This window comes from Neopsephotus bourkii, unplaced genomic scaffold, assembly GCF_033783945.1.
Source record: "Neopsephotus bourkii isolate Nb327-2 ecotype Australia unplaced genomic scaffold, CSIRO-AGI_Nbou_v1 NB_882, whole genome shotgun sequence".
Classification (NCBI taxonomy): domain Eukaryota; kingdom Metazoa; phylum Chordata; class Aves; order Psittaciformes; family Psittacidae; genus Neopsephotus; species Neopsephotus bourkii.
This window is the reverse complement of record NW_026901376.1, coordinates 1,636,126-1,656,765: the sequence shown is the minus strand read 5'-3', so window position 1 is coordinate 1,656,765 and position 20,640 is coordinate 1,636,126. Positions and strand designations below refer to the sequence as shown.

General features: G+C 47.9%; 1 protein-coding gene and 1 long non-coding RNA gene across 2 annotated transcripts in view; both read left to right on the top strand.

The window, feature by feature from the left end:
* Nucleotides 1-20,640, top strand: part of ELFN1 (extracellular leucine rich repeat and fibronectin type III domain containing 1) — a 237,765-nt gene that overhangs the window by 101,147 nt on the left and 115,978 nt on the right. The gene's annotated exons all lie outside the window — the stretch shown is intronic.
* Nucleotides 16,176-19,074, top strand: LOC133214309 (uncharacterized). Its single transcript, XR_009726089.1, has 3 exons — nt 16,176-16,870; nt 17,203-17,415; nt 18,539-19,074. It is a non-coding gene; the product is annotated as an uncharacterized LOC133214309 (long non-coding RNA).

Below are 20,640 nucleotides of genomic sequence, written 5' to 3'. Positions count from 1 at the left end.
TAGAAGGGTAGAACCCACTCCAGGCCTTTTGGACTTGCACTCAAGGTTGGAGTTCCATGTTCCTCCCCTAAGTCAAGCAGGAAACACCCACCATTTCTCCATATTTTGAGGAATTGTCACCAAAATCCCCTCTGTATAATATATATATATACAAATATGTATAAAATCAGTTACTGAAAGCCAGAGAACAAAAATACTGTGAAAGTCAGCTGGATCCTCCAGAGAGAAGGATGCAAAATATGTATCCAATAAAGCTTTTTTGATGATACCCATAAATACAGAGCTGAAGTGCTGGCCCTGCTGTCCTCTTCAGTACCATTCAACCAGAAATGTGTAGCTCACATCCTGAGTCATCCCCAAGGAGAGCAATAGATGTTATACACTTGAAATAGTTTAATTTCTAACTGGACCAAGCACAGTTCATCCCTCTCTCATCAGGCAAGAGGAAGATGGAGAATTTTAATATCCTGTGGTGAGATCATGGGACCTCTGAGTCCCAAGGCTACAGTGCATTTTGCCAGTTCCACAAAGGAAACTGCAGGTGTGAGAGAAGTTGGGCTCCCAGATTGCACTGCAAGGACAGGAGAGTGACAATGCTTGTGTAGAAAGCTGGACCTTCTGGTTGCTCTGACAGATGACACCTTGACATCTGTTGTTTTCAGCCTCAGGAGACCCTTTTTAGGCTCATCAGTTTGCAGTTACTTACTCTAATGTCTATATTTACAGGGGCAGAAGTGATGAATTCCTCCTTTAAGAATCAGGTCTAAGCAGATGTGTTTAGTGAGGATCTGACATTTATCCTAGAAGACCTTAGCTTGCTACACCCATTCCTTCTTAGCATCAGCCTGTGTTTTTGTGTGTAAACTCAGGTAGGGAGCTCACAGGTTCTACCATCCCCTCTAAAACAGTTGTCCCAGCATACAGAGAGAGGTTGGCTCCCAGAAACCTGTCGTCACCACACACTGATGCATCGGGCACATCTCTGAGAATGAGATAAGTGACTGATGGCTGCAGTTAGAGGAGATCTTTGGAACAGATCCAATCTTATCTATGGTGGAGTCAAAAGGCAAGAAAAATTCTTCAGCCAGCCTATGCTTGCAGGATGGCTTTGCTTTAACATGAACAAGAAATACATTTTCAGAGATTGTGGAATCCACAAGCAGAAAGGAAAAAAAATCAGATGGCTGAATTAGTAACTCATCAGAGGCCAGCAGGGACTGCAGTGATACAAGCTATATTATATTGTCAATTTGTATTGTGCATTTGGAGCAACAGCAATCATGTTTTAAAATTAAGAATAACCTGGAGGGGGCAAATAAACTAACAGTGTACCAAATGGTTGAGCGAAGAGAGAATTTGTACTTGGCAATAATCGATACACGTGTACGTCTTCTAATTGAGTCAGCTCAGCCTTCCTCTGGGATGTGGCAGTGACAACTGAACTCCTCTTCCCGTTTGATGGATTTGATTGTGCTGCAGCAGTAAATAGAGAATGCGCCAAAAATGGTTTTGGTTGTGTTCTCAGCACCTGAGCAATAACCCTGCTCTGTCCAGAGCATCCATCAGCCAGGCAGGATATGGGCACCGGTGCTGTCTTACCTGAGGCAGTTGGAGGGGTAAGCAAGGATAGGTCCCAGGGACCTTTCCTAGAGGAGCATTCATCTCCCTTGCAAACAAGTAGAACAAGCATCTTCTGAGGAATCAAATGACCAATTCTGGGGGCTTTCACAACAATTTGATCCTTGTGCTGTCTCCTAAAATAGTAATTTAAAAATACCTCATTGCCAGGGGCACTGCATGGGTTGCTTGATTAGCGTGATGCAGTGCTTGGGGGCCCACGTCTGAAGTGTGTACTGTTCCTTTTCAGCCAGTGCTCAGGTTTGCGGTGGGTGTTGGATTCATGACTGGGTAAGCATTGTATCGACCCAGGGCTTTCATCTGGCCTGTGTCCAAAGGCAGACCGCAGGCCCCCTCAGCTAATATCTCCACATCTTGGCATTTCTGACTTGTATTTCTTCCTCTGTTCTTCTGCTATGGCTGGAGGCACATCCTCCAGATGGAAATACAAGGCTTTCCTTTTCCCTCTTCAAATAGCTACTTGTGTTGCCAACTCAAGCTCTTCACTTAGTTTGTACTGGGGGATGAGTCTAAACTCTGGCCTATTCATATTTCACATCATGTACACGTTAATTGGTACTTTACATCCCAGGGACTTCCTAAGGAAGCACTAATTTGATCTCTGAACAATTTTACTACAAACACATCCCCCTCTTCCTCCTCCTTCCTTTCCCCTTTTTGTCATAAGTTGAATTATTTTTCTGGACATGAATCCACTGCCTGAGGTTTGTCAAATCTCTGCTCTGGGACACTAACATCTTATCACTGAGGCAGAGTGGGAAAGGAAAAGTAGTACGTGAGGGGAACTGTGACTCATGCAGAAATTGAAATGATGAAGCAGATGCTGCTATTACAAAGACCCAGAGGTCTTCAAAGACCTGCTGGTGGAGAGGCAAAAGCCTGGGCTTTTCAGCCTTGAAAGGCTTCTGCATATAGAAGCTCTGAGCGCTGGGTAAGGGTTGCAGGCTGGGAGTTCTCTGCTTGCCTGCTAAGTGCCTTCCATGTCGTCAGCAATGCAGCGGAGCTGAGGGCTTGACTGGAAGTAGCGTGCAGCAAATTTAAGGCTGATCAATAGAAGATGTGTTAAAACTCGAAATGGTGCTGCCTTCCTCCCTGCAACAGAAACTTTAATGATTTTCTGTGTTTTGCTTTTTTTTCCTGGAGGGTTTGTATATGAATGGAAGAAAATGAGGAGAAAACGTGCCTGATTTTTCTGGTTGGGTGAATGAGCTGAAGGAGGCACCTATGTGTCTGTCATCCTGAAAAGCTCCTTGTTTTGATGGAGCCTTAATGGAGTTTTTCCAAAGACTCTTTAATGCCTCGCCCAGCTCTATTGGAAACAGTTATCTTTTGAGGCTGGCACCTTGCCATGTCTATTTGTGCTTAATATTGCCTTTAAAAATAGCATCACTTCTGTCTTTTCCCAGTATTCAGAGCAGCATTAGTGCACAGGACGCTGAGCTGCCCTTGCCTCCCTTGTGTTAGGGAAAATGCTTCAGGGGAACCCAGACCAGCACCTCTCTGCAAGGAGAGGTTAAATTCAACTCCTCTTGCCACACAGATGGCATTTTAGACACCACAGAAGAGAGAAAGACCTGTACACTAACAGGAGACAGCTTTCATGCTATTAGGTCCCTCAACATGGAGACTGCCCAGTACCCCAAGGTTATCTGCTCCAGTGACCCTGTTGGACAGTCCTCTGTGTCTAGCCTGATTTGCTCTCACTGCAATTTAAACCCATAACAACCTGTCCTCTCCAGAACAGACCATTCCCTTCCTCATGAAGGTTATCTTTCAAAGACCTTAAGGACATAACTGTTAAGCTGGCAGAGAGATGAGTCCAACATCCCTCCTCCGCTACTTCTTAGGCTACATAAGGAGAGGGACCATTTGTTGTTTGGTACAGAGCTGCAGGACTCTGTGCTCTCTCTACACAGACCCTTGCCCTATGTCTGCCATTATCCTAGCTCCTTTCTGGAAGAAAGCCATGGTTCCATTCATTCCCACCCTTGATGTGAGGAGCCTGTGCTTCCTGCTGAAGTGCCATGCTTTGCTGTTGTCCCTGGTTTGCATTTCAACTTAATATTTCGGGCCATTTCATCCGACTAAATCATTTTGCATTCTAACCTTGTCCCCAAAGTGTCCTTGCCATCCCTCCCTGATCGCTCTTGTCTGCATGCATAATAAACCTACTCCTTTATCCCTCACTGTGTCTTCATTGAAAACCCAAGATGGAGCAAACAGCAGATTGTACAGCCCAGCCATCCATACACAGTGGGAAGTGTTGGAAACAGCAGCTCCCCAAGGATGTGCCATCCTGTTGTGTGCCTGCCTGGAGCAACAGCCCTCTCACCACACACTTTTTAACCAAGGAGTCCTGAAACAAGGAGGCAGAGAGGCTTGAGACCCCAAAATTATAGTTAAAATGCAGCACCAGTACAGCTTAGAATGTGGCAAGGCAAGTGGAGGGCTTTTTCCTAGGAAGGCCTCCCCTCCTGTGTGAGCAGTTGGCTGCAGGATGAGTAAGGTGCCCAGTCATGTCCTGACTCCTGAGAAGTCCATTATCACAAGCCAGCTTTCCCTTTGAAGTATCCTGAACTCGGGGAGCGTGCAGCCTTATCTCTGCCTGTGCCAAATTCTCCTTAATGAGGTTTATCCAGCTTTTCCAGCATGGTTTAACATTGTCCATCCAGTCCGGCCAGAAAGGATCCTTTATTTTGCTAACATAATTAATAGCAATAAGCTGTCCGTGCTGTGCAGTGATAATGGTACTGATGCTGTAATGCCCCATAGACAGAGCCTGGGATTTAGAGGAAGTTTCATTCTGTGTGCAGCGTTAGCAATTTCCCCAGCTCCCTTCCTGAGCACTTTCCATTTCACATCCTATGCTGGAATTATGCCTCCTGCTGTTTACATTAAAAATGCATTATACATGTGTTGAAAACTGTGTTCTCTGTTGTTGGCAAGGATGGAAGCTGTCATGTTTAAGAAGCTGTTTCCTATATTATTATCACTTTTGTTTAATTTAGTAGGATTATTTTGTCTAATTCCAAAGCTGGGAAAAGACTCCTGTAAATATTCTTCCCACTAGCCAATTTCTGTATCATCCAAACCCACGTATAAGCTGACTTACTTATGAACTGCCACATCACCAAATTAAAATGCTGATTTCCCTCTGTTAGCTTTCTCCTGTGCTTTGGATCAAAAAATACACAAGGCAAAGGTAATGTCATTTAAAAGAGCTCTAAATGGCTTGCTGCAGCACAGGGGAGCGAGGATTTATGCTAGCAGTATAGCAGGCTGGGGATGCATTGAGGTGCCTAAACTTCACAGAAGAGCCACATGGACTAGGAAAATGTGGGATTGAGCAACTCGGCACCTGTAGGGACTAGGTGTTCAAATGCACCATACCATCCTGTTTGAATAGGCCTAGGAGTGATTTCTGTGGGACTTACTGCTATCACATCTAAACACCTTACTGTACAAACAGAATGTGGCAGGGCTGGGAGTTAAACCTGTATCTCAGACCCAGAGCTTTAACTACATGGACATTTTCATTCTTGGTAATACAACTTGATCTGGGTAAATTAGAGACCTAGAATGAAACGTAGCAAGAGGGTGATGTAGCAACAGGTTGCTAGGACAGAATTGGTGACTGTGGGTAGAAGTCAGAGCATTTAGAGGAAATGAGAGAAGAAAGAGAAATGAGGAGAGGGGATGGGAGGGAAGGGAAGGGAGGGGAGGGCAGGGGAGGAGAAGAGAAGCGAAGTGAGAGAGGAGAGAAGAGAGAAGAGAAGGGAGAAGAGAAACAAGAGAAGAGAGAAGAGAGAAGAGAGAAGAGAGAAGAGAGAAGAGAGAAGAGAGAAGAGAGAAGAGAAGAGAGAAGAGGAGAGGAGAGAAGAGAGAAGAGAGAAGAGAAGAGAGGAGAGGAGAGGAGAGGAGAGGAGACAAGAAGAGAGAGAAGAGGAAAAGAAGAGAAGAGAGAAGAGAAGAGAAAAGAGGAAAAAAGGAAGGAAGGAAGGGAAGGAAGGGAAGGAAGGAAAGGAAGGAAGGAAAGGAAGAAAGGAAAGGAAGGAAGGAAAGGAAGGAAAGGAAGGAAGGAAAGGAAGGAAGGAAAGGAAGGAAGCAAAGGAAGGAAGGAAAGGAAGGAAAGGAAGAAGGAAGGAAGGAAAGGAAGGAAAGGAAGAAGGAAAGAAGGAAGGAAGGAGGGCGGGCGGGCAGGAGGGAAGGAAGGGAAGGGGAAAGGGAAAGGGAAGGGGAAAGGGAAAGATCCTGTGTCAGGTAATGTGCCACTGGGACGTTCTGCATGTAAGCCCTAGGAGCTCGTTTGTGTTGTACTGCACAGAGGAGATCACAAGGGACATCACGAGGGAATCCCACCAAGCTTGGGTCGTGGCAATAAGGTACCAGAGTGTGAAGCTGCAGTGAGGAGTTACAGGCCAAAAGATGAAGGAAATTAAATCTGGTGAGGAAAGCAGGGGAGATCCAGGCTAAGATACAAGGGTGTGGGGAGCCTGCCTAAAGGAGGGAAAGAAATTCTTTTCCTTAATTAGTGACTGACAAAACTGCACCTCCTGGGCATGAGCTGGCAGAGAAAAAAATCCATTTACATCACCAAAACCCACTTCTTAGCAGTACGAGTGGCTGGGGTTTGGGACTTGCAATGGAAATGAGTATCAGGTCACTGGTTGCCCAGCGCTTCAAGTGCTCAGGGGACCTGCAGCATGGGCAGGAGGGGTTGCTGCAGGAGGTCCCAGATGCTGGTGATGTGATTTGTATTTGTGCCCGCAGCACTTTGTGAAGTGATGGAGGGTTTGATGCTAGCATTAGGAAACAGACCTCTCCAGGGGGCGAAGTGGCATCTGTTCAATGGCAGCTGGAAACAGCACTGGGAAACCTGTCGGAGCCACGTTAGCTGGGAGAGGAATGCCAGACGTGGGAGGCTGCCCAGGGAATCAGTCCTTTCCTCCCCAGGGCAAAGGCAGGGCTTGGGGTGACTTGTCTCAGCTGAGATCTCTGTTTTGTCTCCTTTCAAACCCAGCGTGCCCAGCAGCACAGAGGCAATTAGAGACCAGCATGGCTCGTTGGTGATCCCTCAGCCTTCAGGAGTGCAATAACATGTCTGTTAGATCTCTTTAAGCATTCGCCAAGTCACCGCTCTATCCTAGAGGGAAATAACCTTGTGCTGAACAGTTTGATTGTCTAGTGCTAATATAACAGGAGAAAGCGTATTAAATGTTGTGCCGGAAGGGTCCTTTGGGTCTGCAATAGCTTTTATCTTTTTTCTTTCGTTTTCCCCTTTCCTTTTCTTTTTTTCCTTCTTTTCCCCCTCTTCCTTTCCTTTTCTTTCCCTTTCCTTCCCTTCCCCCCAGACCAGAAGTGAGCAATAGCAATGAACTGAAGGCAGGGAAGAGAACATCTGTATGAAATGAGATTGCAAAGCAGCTGTCAGCATTGCCTGCAGCCATGCACACACTTACTGCTGGGGTCAGCCCTGCATCCTAGCCTCCCTGCTCTCACACTGCTGCATGCTCACAAAGGCTTAGCTATCCCTCACATCTTGGCTGATACCACTTGGGCAGAGTCTGGCCAAGGCTTTGTGAAGACAAAGGCATCCCACCCAGCTGATGTGTTGGCCACGGTAATGCCTGGACCAGCTGTGGCTGCTGTCTCTCTTGCTTCAAGCAGCGGTTTCCTTGTCACACCAACACATGGCACTTCAAGGGTAGACCCTCAGGGCTTCTCCTTTTCTGGCACTGCTGAAACACTGGTGACCTGTTGGGAACAGCAGGAGAGAGATACACTGGGCTCTACAGTGCATCTCCTATGCAGATGTGACTCTGGGGCACTTGCTAGACATTTTAAGAGCAGAAGGGAACAAGAAACCTGTTCATTCATCATCTGGGGGAAACACCCAGTGAAGAAGGTCCGCACTGTCAGAGTCCCTTTCCCCTGTGGGCTGGAGAGAGGTGGTTTTGAGGCCAGTACAACATGGACTTGCCCTGTTAACAGCAATGGCAGGAGGTACTTTCCCCTGTAATCACACAGGGCACCCACAGTGATCCTCTCAAAGCATAGAGGAGTGTGAGCAAGGCCATCACAGCAGCCAGCTCACAGAAATGACAGTGTATGAGCTGTGTAGGCTGGGATAGAAACTGGTACAGTCAGTGCTGGGGAAACCTGAGCCACTGTGGAGAGCACAGATGATGCAGTAAGGTGGTGACCTTACTGTTAAGGTGGCTTTTTAAAGAGGTGATTCCTTAAATCAACTCATCTTCTGGGTGCCTGACTATGCATGGGTCTTTGCACATCTTCCTGCGCAGCGAGATACTCTTGTTGACCCTCTGCAATTATTACCCCTGGCTTAATAGACGTTAGCATTCTTCCAGTCTCCTCGGAGATGAATGGCTCCATCTGCAATCCATGGAGAAAGTAGCACTTCCTGAAATGCAGTAACAGCTGAGAGGAGAAGCAGACATGGGGTGAACCTCACACTCTTATCACATGCAAAGCAGAGCTTCATGGCTGCAGCCAAGGTGTGAGAAGCTCCTGAGACTGCACCATGGCCATGCCCTGCACCCACATCAACCCCAGTACTTCATTCCACTCTGGCAGTGATGTGGGGTGCCAGAGCCCTTGCGGTGAGTGCAGCTTCCATGGGATGCTCGGCTGCATCCCTGTCTCTGCCATCCCCTCTGCCAGCTCAGCCCATGTTGGGAGCTGCCGGGGCAGAGGCACTAGTGCTCACTGCTCCGCTTGTGTAACTGTATTCTTCACGTCTCAGTGACTTGCTCAGGGTCTGGGCAGGCGCGTGTGGGCTGAGCTGTGTTTGCTGCTGGAGCCTGGAGGGGAACTGGGGACATCCACGCGTGTAAAGCCGTCAGCTCCGGAGTGAAACCTCTGCCTGACCCAGTAATCATTGGCAGGGGTGAGCAGAGAAACCGCTCCTGACAGGCTTTGCCAACCTAGCTTTCTGCAAGAGGTACATTCAGAGACCATAAACACCCAACAGCTGGGCTCTGGCTTCAAATAAATCATTCTCCTGCCTTTGCTGTCATCAGGGGATGTGATGAAGCCGCTGTGGTGGCTGAGCCCTAAAGTCTCATTTCATCCCATGTGAATCCTGCTGATACACTGTGTCTCACATCCCTAAATTGTGCTGTCCCATCCCCTGCTTACAGGAAAAGGGTCAAGAACTCCGTGTGTCTTGCCACAGGCCCTGAGATGCTGCTTGGTTATTCTGGGTTGACTTAGTGGTTGATGTCACACTTGGCATGGACACAGAAACACCCCACTGAGCTGGCCCATGCTGGCATCCTGGGGCTCATCTATGATGTTCCTGGTTTCTGTGGGCATAGAAGGAGCTCAGCCTGGCCTCAAACGTCTCAGGTCTTGTAACTCAGTGCACAAACTGTGTCAGTGTATAGTGCCCACACTGCCTGAGTCACTTCAGTAGGTTTTTGTTCACCGTATGTGCCCCTCCAGCAAGCTCGGGGTGTTCCTGGGGCAGGCAGGAGAAGCAGAGCTCTTGCCTCTTATTCTGCTCCCTCCCTGAAATCAAGAGACTTTTAACTTCAAAAGAAGCAGGCTTGGGGCTTGCTGGAGAGGATTCAGTGGGAGCATGTCCTGGGAGCAGCTTCTGTAGCTGCTGGAGGAGCCGTAGGGCTCATTCTAGCGCTGTTCCTTCCAGGTGCAAGAGAAGCCTGGAGTGACCTGCAAACAACTCCTTTTGCTCCAGCCTGTCCCACTTTATCACCCTTGAACAGGGACAAGACAGGGATGCTCATGCATGATTCCCCTTGAGGACTAAGCTAACCAGCCACTGGATGTCATTATTGCTCCAAACCAATACAGCAAAGAATCTATTCCACACCTCCAAAAAAATGTGACTTTTCAGGGTGGAAAGCTTAAAAATGAGCTTCCTGAGGACACAAAGCTGTTCACCTCTCCTGCAGCTCCTGCCTTCCCTGGCACACCTCTGCCTGCCAGGGGACAGGGTGCCTGGGGTTCAGCACAGGGAGGATGTGATCCCGTGTCACCTGTCTGCCCTTCCCAGGAGCTCCTGCGCTACCTCCTCATCCATGGGATGACATCACGGCTGTTTCTGTAGCAACAGAAAGGAGCAGGATTGAGCAGGGGGGAGATGTTCCCCACAGCAGGGGCCTGTGGGTGCCCCTGCATGGTGCTGGGGCTGGCGAGTCAGGGGGCTTTTGGCTGGTGTCTTGATTCAGTAAATAGGGGGAAAGGATTTGGTCCAAGTCCCCCCCTGCCTGCTCTCCCTTTGTCTTTCAGCTGGGGACCCCAACTGTCTCACTGGACTGGGATGGGAATGTTTTGCTTTAAGTTATTTGATGTGTAAAAACTTCCTGCCTTCTCCCTGCTTCACTTTAAAAGTGAGGTCTGGTCATTAAAAAACCTGCTTTTGGAAACCACAGCAGTGGGAAGTTTCATGTACAAAAGGGTAGCATCTTCCCTCTGCCTCCCTCTCCCAGGGATTTTGGTTGCAGTTTCCCCCAGTCCAGCCTGTTTTCACTGATGATTTTGGGATTGTCCATTTACTGACTGGTTTGGTATTTACTGAAAACATGGTGTCCTGCTTGGTGGAAGAGCTGATGGAAGTACAGGATGAGGGGTCCAGCCAATGTCTCACCCTCCTCCCCACAAGCTGCCTGCAGGTCCTCTCCCAGCATTCCCAACATAGCTGCGCCATCATAGCCTCCCATAAGATCTGCCCATAGCCTCCCATAAGATCTGCTGGGAAGTCATGGGTATCCCATTTGCTGTGTATACGATCAAGACTTTAAGGGGGAGTGGAGAGCAACTGCAAAGAAGAACCGGAGTTAGCACTGCAGTGCAGTATGGAGAGGAGTGGACAATCCCTGGGGAAATCTTGGCACGATGCTTGCTGGGGAGAGAGCTTCCATATATCGTCACTGATCTGTACTCTTTCATCTTTATGTGCCTGCTTCTAACTTGCCCTATTTCAGTTATATCCCTTTCTTCTTCCACCACAGCCATAAAACAAGCCAGGGAAACACCAGCTGCTGCAAGCCTGATGTACAGAATTAATCCTGAAACAGTGGAGCTGGATGCATGAGGTCTGTGCCTCATCTCTAGCACTACCTTGGGTCCCACAAACAGCATCAGCATCATCTTCTCCCTCTGCAAACCACTGCAAAGAGACAGGCCTTGGGTGCGTGTTGGCAGAAGGGAAGCTGTCTCACAGCCCAAGTAATAGCTCCAGCATATGCCTGCTCTCCCGGCTTGTTTTGACTTGTGTGGGAATCTTTGCAATCAAAATGATATGACAATTCCAATCACTGCCGATCGCTTTAGGCAGGTGTAATTCAAGCTCTGGCTGCAGACGGTTGTCATTTAATTAAAAAGAGCCCAAATTCTGCGTAAGACTGGGGAAGGCAAAGAGAAGAGCCTAAGGGGAGCTTGCGATAATAGAGAGCGGAGGATGCCTGCAGACTTACTCAGAGTTTAGCTGCTCACACAACCAGGTAATGCCAACATTATTCCCTGCGTCACAGGCGGAGACATGTGCTTGGCAAGCTGTGGTAGGCAACACAGTTATCCACTTATTTCAGTCCAAACTGTGGGGAATGACTTGAGGACAACACAGAGGGAAGCCCTGCGCAAATCTCAGTATTGTTACCAGCCCTAGGAATTCACAGGCTCTTAACCCTCTTATCTCACCATTTTACCACTTGGATCCCATTCCCAGCCCAAGTAGCACTTGCTGTCAGCCCTCCAGGACCAAGTTCAGCTGGGGCACAGATGGCTGCAGCTCTCTTTGGTTGGTGGAGTGGTGCTGGCCCTCCAACAGTGCAGAGTTTGTCCCTGTTGTGCTCTCCTTGCATCTGCTGACTTGTCAAGGGAGGTATTTCTTTGCAGTGGGCTCTGCTTTCCCCACCTGTGACCCAGATTTCAATGTTCTGTATCTAAAATGAAATTAACAGGACCTGTTACTGCAGCTGGGGAGGTGGTGGGCAGTGGAAGAAGCTTCAGTCCTGCTTATTGTGAGTGAATTGAACATGTTTTGGAACCATTTTCAGTAACTCATGCCCTGATGTTGCCATGCTCCACCTTCTGCAGCACCTGCTGTGCAAGACTCTTCTTGCTTGCTAAGAGGCATCAGTACCTGGCTGTGGGATGTGTTTCCAGAGCTCGCCTTCATGGAAGGGAAACTGAGGCACATGCCTGGCAAATCCCACGTGTGAAGTTACTGGATGGAGATGAGCTCAGAGCTTAGTTCTGAGCTGTTCCAGCTTTTGGACCATCCCATATGGGATAACTAAGCCAAAGGGAAAAGTCAATCTAAATATATAGGTAATCCAGGTCACCTGAAGTGATGTCAGAGGAGTTTTGTGTCCAGCAACTGTGGCAACATCCTTTCATTCAAACCCAGTGATCCTGCTGGCTGCTGCAGCAGTTTTCCATGCACAAACCCAGCACAAATGAGGGACCAAGGGAAGGACTTCCAGTACTGGGAGGCGTTGAACTGATGGAAGGACTTCCAGTTGCAGAGGTGGCAATAAATGTCACCCTGTTGTCCCTTAGCCCATGGGGAGTGCCTGTGTGCATTGGTACAACCTTGCACATGCATGACTCAGAGTGTGCCTCATGCAGGACCTAATCCAGCTCAACAAACCCACGCTTAGTGTCCTACTTGGTGTGCTGGCTGCTGTTTTGACGTCTCTGAGCTGCTGGGATGGCAGGGCCTTGTAGTCTTTTAATTTAGTCCTGTCTCAGCAAATGGCTGACATTCTCAGAACGGAATTTTGGAGAGAAGGGAGATGAAAATCCAGAGGAAATTGCTGTCTTCCCGCAGTGCTGACTCCGAGCTGTTTGATATTCTCTCTTTTTTAAGGTTTGCTTGTTTTAAAGCAACATTAATTAGAAAGATGCTGGAGTGTCAAATAGAAACCACTCCCTGAATAACCTCGCTAATGAGCATGTTATTAAAGCAGGGTTAGGAGCTCCCTAGAGGGCTCTCACTGGATAGGATTAAATTAAAAAAAAATAATCATCTAAACTAGAGAGAAAATCTCTGTTAGTCTGCAGTGATGAATGTGGAAAAGTCCAATGAAAAATGGCTTTGAAAGGTTTAAGCGTATGTCTTCCTATCAGAGATTCGTCTTCTCCATCCCTCAGGGCTCACTCGGGCAGGAAAGAAGGTTTTAATGAAGCAGAGGGTGGAGGAGTTGCAGCTTAGAGCCTGGCAAGCCCACTCTTCAGGTAGTCACATCTCCATGCCCCCAGCTCTTGCCCATGTAGGTCAGCAAGGGAAGTCCCTGCATGCCACCAGGATGGACCTTGTCTCTGCCCAAGCAACGTGACTTGCAGGAGGCAGTGAAGCTGGGGCTGCTGAGACCTTGCATCAGGAGATGAGAGGGTGCCAAAAGGTTTTCCCAGGCTCCATTGCAGTGTTTTCCCGATAAAGCCCTGCAGTGCTCTGACCACTTTGATCCTCTGAGGTGGGGGCATCTCTTGCTCTGCATTCATTGATCTCTCCCATAGGCCTGGAGGCATCTATGGGAGGAAGGAGACAGCAGTAGTTCTGGGACATACGGGGCTATGGGATGGGGGTCACACATCCACCTGCCTCTGACAGCAGTGTGGGGATGCTGGTCCCCACCCCAGTTCCATCCCAACAGCCATGAGCCCTGGTTGCTGGGGCAGCTCTGGGGAGGGATACAGAAGGAGAGGTTTTGTGGTCCTTGATCCCACCCTTCCTGATGTAAAGGATGCAGAAGGATTTAGGGCAGGAAAACTGTTCTCCTATCATCTGAAGACAGGCATGCAATGCTTTAGCAAAGCTTCCCTGCAGTCACTGATGACTTCCAGAGGAATTCCAGCTTTTCTGTGGCTTGCCTTGCTTCCCATGGATGATGGACAGGTCAGCCCTGCCCCAGCCACAGTGGGGGGCTGGCTGGGGCACTGATTTACTGCACCTGCAGCCAAGGAGCTTAATAGCTTAAGGCTCTTCTTTGCCTGCAGTACCACGGAACACATTTGCAGGGGAAGCTTGGCTGCCTGGGCTGCTCCTGCCCAGATATTTGGGCTCTGCAGGCACGAGCATCTATTCGGAGAGGATTTTGTCCGTGTGCAGAAGGAGGTGTATTGGCTGCCTTTGCAAAGCACTGTCTGACAGGCTGATGCAAAACATGCCAGCACCAAGCTGTGACTCTAAACAAAGAGAGGGAAAACACTATTTTTATTTGCTCTGCTGCTGCAGTGAGTTGGGATTTTTCCTTTTTTTTTTGCTTTCTTCTTGTTGTTTATTTTTTTCTGTGGCTTTTTCTTTGCCTAAGACAGGTATTTGGATTCTCTGTGTTCCCCAAACTCTTCCTCAGGCTGTCTCCAGCAATCAGACAGAGTGACAGCTCTGAAACTCTCCAAGTTAACAAGTTCAAGTGCTGATGATTAACTAGATTCACAAAGTTGATTGGAAAAAAATAGGGATATAAATAAATATTCCTGGAGATATTCCACCCCCTGTAGTCATGAACTTTGAATAATTGGAGGGAATTATGCTGAGTACTAATCAAAAGGGTTGGTTTTTTTTTTTTAATTTGCTAATTACTGCTGGGTTTCATCAGTGTCAGACTCTAATCATCTCAAGACATGTTAATTGACCCTTGGGAGTTGTTTATCTGATGCTGAAAGTTTTAGATGGGGTCATACAAAGAAATGCAATCACTGAGGTTACTTCTTGCCTGCCACTCAGACAGAGGGAAGAGTTGAGAAGACTTTGGGTCATGAGGACGTGTGCGCTGCACTTCCCATCGGTTGAGCTCCAGAACAGTTCCTCATGGATATTGTGACTTCTTCCATCCACTGGGGACCTTCTCTGTCTTGTCCCTTCCACATCAGTATCAACTCTGCAGGCCTGCTTTCTGTTACACGCACAGATACTAACTGTGATGATCCACATTCAGCTAACAGAGAGTGCTGATAGAGACATCCCTGGGGGATGTGATAATGCTGTAATGCTGCTCCTTTCCACGGTAAAATCTGGGAGAGGTTTGTGGTGCTGCAGGAGTGGTTGGAGGGTTCTGCTGTGGAGTGCAGGCATCATTGTGGGTGAGGGTGAGGAAGGTGTCAGGGTGTTTGCTAAGCAAATTGAGATCTTTACATCCAGACATTGGCCATCCTACAGTGACCAGGAGATGAGAATGAAGAATCACACTGTGCTGGGCCATTGCTGGGACCACAGATGGCTTCAGTCTGTCTCCGAGAGTGTCTGTATGGTGCCTCCTCCCCGTGGAGACAAGGATGTTGAGGTACATGCTTTAGAGTTGGGTCATCTTTGCAAGGTATGTGTATGCAGATCGATCTCCTCCATAAGCCATGTAATCTTTTTCCATTATTACCCCAAAATTCACTTCCCAGACAGTTTCACAGCCTGGCTACTTCACCTATCTCATGTCCTATTAATGAAGCCAGAAGAGGTGAGAATTAGTGGAGGTAAAAGTTGGGGCGCTGTGGACCAGGGAAGCTCTGAGTAAAGGGATGATAGTTCACCAAGTGTCTCAAGAACAGAGTTCAGGAATGACGTTGTTTTCATCATATCATGATTTTGATTAATGACCTTGGCAGAAGAATTAGTCTTATGCTAATGAAACACTGGAGATGCAATGATGGGAAGTATCCTCAATACAGAGTCATGTTATGTCATGCCAGAAGACCTGGGTGATCTCAACATGAGTAGAAGTGATTAAATCTAAAAGAGCCAGCAGTGCAAGGTCAAACATATAAGGGCAGATGACGAGAACTTGTACTACAGGCTGGGAACTGAGCAGCAGCTCAGGAAAATTGCCTGAGTCACCCAGTTAATGATGGGTGACTACCACTGCAGAGATGCAATCCAGTCCCAGGACGGGTCTGTTGTATCTGTCACAGCAGAAAGTGGATATAAAGCAAAGTAGGAAGCAGAGGAACATTCCCAGGTGGTGTGTCACCCCTATGACATGTAGGGGCACCACCACGAGCTGTACCAGGCTTGTGAAGAGGGCTGAAGCCACCACATCGGTACCTCCTACAGTATGGTGTAATGGGGCAGCTGCTGGAAATACGCAGAGATGTTACTTCGAAGGGCTTTATAGAATCATAGAATGGTTTGGGTTGGAAAGGACTTTAAGATCATCTATTTCCAACCACCTGCCATATGCAGGGACTGATCGGGTTCTTTGGCATTTCCCTGTGGAGAGAGAAGTATTGGTACAAAGCACTTTTGATAGCTCTAGCTGCATCCATGCTGTGCATCTGTGGGAGGAGGAACTCTGAGGCAGGCTCATGCTTCTGGAAGAAAAGAAATGGTGTTCCTGGTTTACAAAGCCTTGCAGGTGATGGTGGGAGGTTGAGGAGCAGGACCAAGTTGCCCTGTGAAAGCTGATAGCCACATTTCCCCCAACTCCCAAATGAATCTTTAAAATGCATCGTTGGGAAGGACAGGGATTTTCCCCCTCTGCCCACACTGCTCTGCCCAGCCACAGATGGTACTCAGGCAGGTTTGGAAGCTGGAGGGAGACCACAGCATCTCCTGGGGCTCCTGGTACCAGCCCAAACCCTCGTGATGGAGCAGCAAGCCCCGAGGCTGAGCTCTGCGCATCCACCGGAGACGCGCCTTCCTAGTGACAGTGATGGAAGGACCCGTGTTCCCATTCCTGACTGATAATATTTCACCACCTCTTTTGTACCCATTTTCATTTTGATTCCAGGATAATTTGTATCAGTTTATGAAATGTGGCCTTTCTTCCATCGCATAAGAACACAAACCCAACTGTGACTTCAAGGTGTTATTGACTTAAGGCGTATAGATGCGTGTGGTTTTATTTGATCATCTTCATTATTCTAATTCTTCCCTTCACGTCTTCTTTTTCCTCTTTATTACATTGCTGGCTGTTGGAGGCCCTAGGAATAGAAATAAAATTTCTAGATAATATTTCTTCATAAAAAACATCATTTATTATTGTTTCTCTCTAACAGTAAATGCCAAGCTCCTTCTCTCATTTGTTATAAGCCTAGTTTAGCATCTTTTCTGGCAAGGCTTGGATAGATACCTGAATACAACAGCACTTGTGTCCCCATCCTGGCTGTGCCGAGGTGTAGATGCCCTAACAGAGGCTAGGTCTCAGCCACTGACATCATGTCACATGTGAAGGCATGGCAAGTCCTTGCTATCACAGCAGGAGCCAAAGAGTGGAAGAGATGTCTTCAGGCTCCTGTATTTACCCTATAAGAGGTAAGAAACTCCCCAGAGCAATGCCTGATCCTGCACCCCTTGTTGTCATCAAGTCAAGATGCTGCTTGTTTAAATCCCAGCTCAGATCCTTTTCCATTCTCTTTCAGTAGTTCATCTGAAAGCAGGGGTGTCTCCAGAAGACACCTGAGCCCGTGTTTGCTGTATTGCTGTTCCAAGGAAAACCTTTTCTCTGAAACACACAAAAATAACTAACGACATTAATATAAACACACACTTCAACCACTGTTTAAAACTGTCACTGGGTTAAAAAAGAAACACTGGTGCTGCATCCCAAATGCACAATAATTATGTGGCGAATCTCTTTATTACAGGGTGTCAATCAGGCAACAGTTTAGCTGTGAGTAAAATCGCTTTGTGTCTCCACTGATATTCCCGGCACGGAGCTGCAGGCTTTCGCCTCTCCATGATGCTTCTTGAGGTCTGCGTGTCCATGCCCTGTATGTCTGCTTAAAACGTGGCTGTAGGAAGGAGAATTGGCCACAACATCTGCACTTGGCTCTAAGGGAAGGAAACGGTTCTCCAAAGTACCTGTCCATCAAAGGAAAACACACAAATACTTGTCCTAATCACGTGCATCACCAGGTGATGCTCACAGGCAACTGGACGGCAGTCCTCCAACCTGGGTGTCCAGGTTAATCCTATGGAGTCCAGGTCCTCGGACCACAGTGTGGTGGATTATTTGTGGTTTGGCCTGGATGCTGCAGGGTTTGGACTCCTCCATCAGTCACTTAAAGAGAAAGCTGTTCAGTTTTGTGTCTAAACACAGTAGTGAGCTTCTGCTTTCCATCGGAGATCTGTAACCCTATTGATCCTCCCTTGTCTGGACTGGGAGCTGGAGAATGGATGCTAACACCTGAGCCTCTTGGAGCTCAATAGGAGGGTGAGAAATGCAGGCATTTCCCCACCTGGCAAAGGGCTCTCTCTTCATTTTCTCCTGCTGCCTCTGCTATCAGCGCTGGGATCTTGTCTGCGACTTCTGCAGGGAGATAAATCCTCAGGGAGAGATAGCACATACATCCTCTGGGCCTACACAGCAACAGGGACTGCATGGCTGCAATGAGTCTCTCCCTTTCTCAGCCATCCTGGCCATTGTTCACTTAGGGAAAACCTTTCCTTTCCTTTTCCTCTCCTAGTCTTATTCCTTCTCTCCTCCTGCTCCCTTGAAACTCCTCTTCCCTCTAACACCTTCTGTGCTCTAACACTGGTGGGTCAGGCTGTGGGCTGTGTTCTCTGAGGGGAATGTGAGTCTGGTGTGGAGCAGTGAGGGATGGGTTGGGATAGGACCATAAACCTCACATCCTTGCTGCTTTGTGAGGGTCTGAGAAACCAAGGATGTGGTTTTCTTTTCCACATCCCCCCTTTCCCCTGCCTGTAAGGAGGGTGGTGGCTGCTGTGCTGCTGCTTCCCAACAGGGCCTGTGTTTCAGCAGCTCTCAGAGGACATGATACCAAATCACTTTGGGAATGGCTTGTGATAAAAGTGCAATACAAACAGATAATATCATCATACTCCACTGTTAACAGGCTTTTATTCCAAGGATGGGGAGAAGTTCCTGTGGAGAGCAGAGCTATCTCTCAAAGGCTTCTGCTGCAATTTAAAAGCACTCCCTAGCCTGGGGAGGATAATTTCACATCTCTTTTTCTCCAGGGTATATATCAGGGTTTCTCCCTGCTTGAGGCAGGAGCCTTCCCTCCTGATTAGATGCAGCCAAGAGGGTTTGGTTATTGCTCTCTATGAGTCCTGATGGAGCATGATAGAGGTGCCCAGCTGCACAGACCTGCCTGTGTGTCCTGTCCCCTTGGTGAGGGCAGACCTTGCGGTGGTAACTTGTCTCCTTTCACCAGACCCTGCTCAGCTCTTGGCATGAGCTCTCTTTGCAAGCACATCCCCATTCCCATGGGAAAACAGCTCCATGTTCTCACCCTCCCACCCAGGATTAATCCTGTGCCATGGCCAAGGGTCACTTTACAAAAGGACATCTTGGTTGCAACAACCCCGCTATGGCCAAATCATGCTTACTGAATGGTGCCCCTGCAAATGTGTCACCTCTGGGAGGGCTGGCTGCTGTCTGGCTCATCCTTCCTCCTGCCCCAACTCTCCACTTCCCTCTACCCTCCCTTCCCAGTGGGATTTTGTTGCAAGCCATCAGGATGCAAACCTGAATCATCACCGCTCTTTGGTCTGTGCCTCCCCATCTCCTCTCCCACCCTTCTGGGGGTCTCTTCAACCACCTCTTTGCCATGTGATGGTTGAGGCCAACTCCAATGCCTGCAGTGTCGCAGTGCAGCCCTGTGCTCCCGTGAGCCACCCCTCTCGGGGCAGGCACTGAGGACAGCAGGGCAATCATTGCCTGGTTTTACTTACTGCTGCCACTATGGTCCTTGGCTGGTCCGTATGGGAGAGTCTCATGGGTGAGGCAGGAGTCAGTAAAAATAAGGTAGAAAAAAGGCATGAAAGGCCGAAATCATTTTCCTAATTAAAGCAAATGTCCCACCTTTTCAGTTTGCATTGAGGGATGGAAATTATTTCTCTTGGCTGGAAAGGCGGCATTTATATCCGGATGTTGCTGGTGTGGATGGTGTCTTGACTGGGCTTTTTTGTTTCGATGCCTTTCTGAAACAGCCATATTTTCATGCATTAGCTTTGGTTTCTTGTTTGAACAGTGGGTTCCTTAAACCGGGTCCTTCCTGATGGGGAGACGGAGGGGATGCCAGGGATGGAGACTGGGTGCAGGGATGTCCTCAGCAGGAGGAATAGGAGTATAAGTATTGAGGAGCTGTGCTACAGCCCCATAGTGTCTTCATGAGAGTATCTTCAATCCCTGCCACTCACTTTCCCACCAACATCAGCTCAACGAATGACTGGGCCCCAGTTCAGACAACATCATAGTTCTGGCTGGGTTTAAGTCACTGCCTTTTCCCTTCGTCTTTTCTTTTGCAGTGGGGGCTTTTCCCCCACTTGGCGTCATTTCGCTGCTCATCTCCGGCTCAGACAAGGCAGGAAACATATTTTCAATGTATTAATTAAAATGCCTTTGCAGCAGAACATCTGCATGGAGAGCGATAGATCACCGGAGTGTGTGTGCATGTGCGTGCGCGTTGCAGGCTTCCAGATAACGCATTGCTTTGCATAATTTATTCCAGCCAGCACAGCAATAAGTTTCATAGCCTGTGATCTTCAAGTATGTGATTATCAATGTGCAACTGAGCTCCACATGACCCAAGCGTTAGATTATTGCCAGTTAAACCTATAGGAGATGCAGGATGTTTGGATCTCCATCATCGTCAGCCAAATGGTTTGTATGGAATGAGATGAAACACTCTGTTTTGTTAGATCCCACTGTACAGAAGTGATAGGTCTCCTCAGGTATCCATCACTGTCAGCTATTTGAGGAGAGGATGGTCATTGCCAATGATGCTATTCAATTTCCTGATTGTTAGCTCCTATCGGTTTAGCTTGGAAGATAATAAGATAAGAAAGAGACTTCGCAGTCAATAAAAGGAAACCTCAGAGGCTTTTTCCATCTTGCGTCTGTCATACTTTGTTGATATTTTAGCTGCAGAGCATTTGACAGCTGGTTGTAAAATTCTTATTTCCCCCTTTGAGAGAATTAAATGAAGAACATTTAATTTCTCCCACTGAGGTTTCCCCAAGTGACCCATGGAACAGGTCCTTTTCTTGCAGCTGAACCCAAACTGGAGGAATTTGGAGCTTTCTGCATCTGGGGGACAAAAAAACAGTGATTTCAT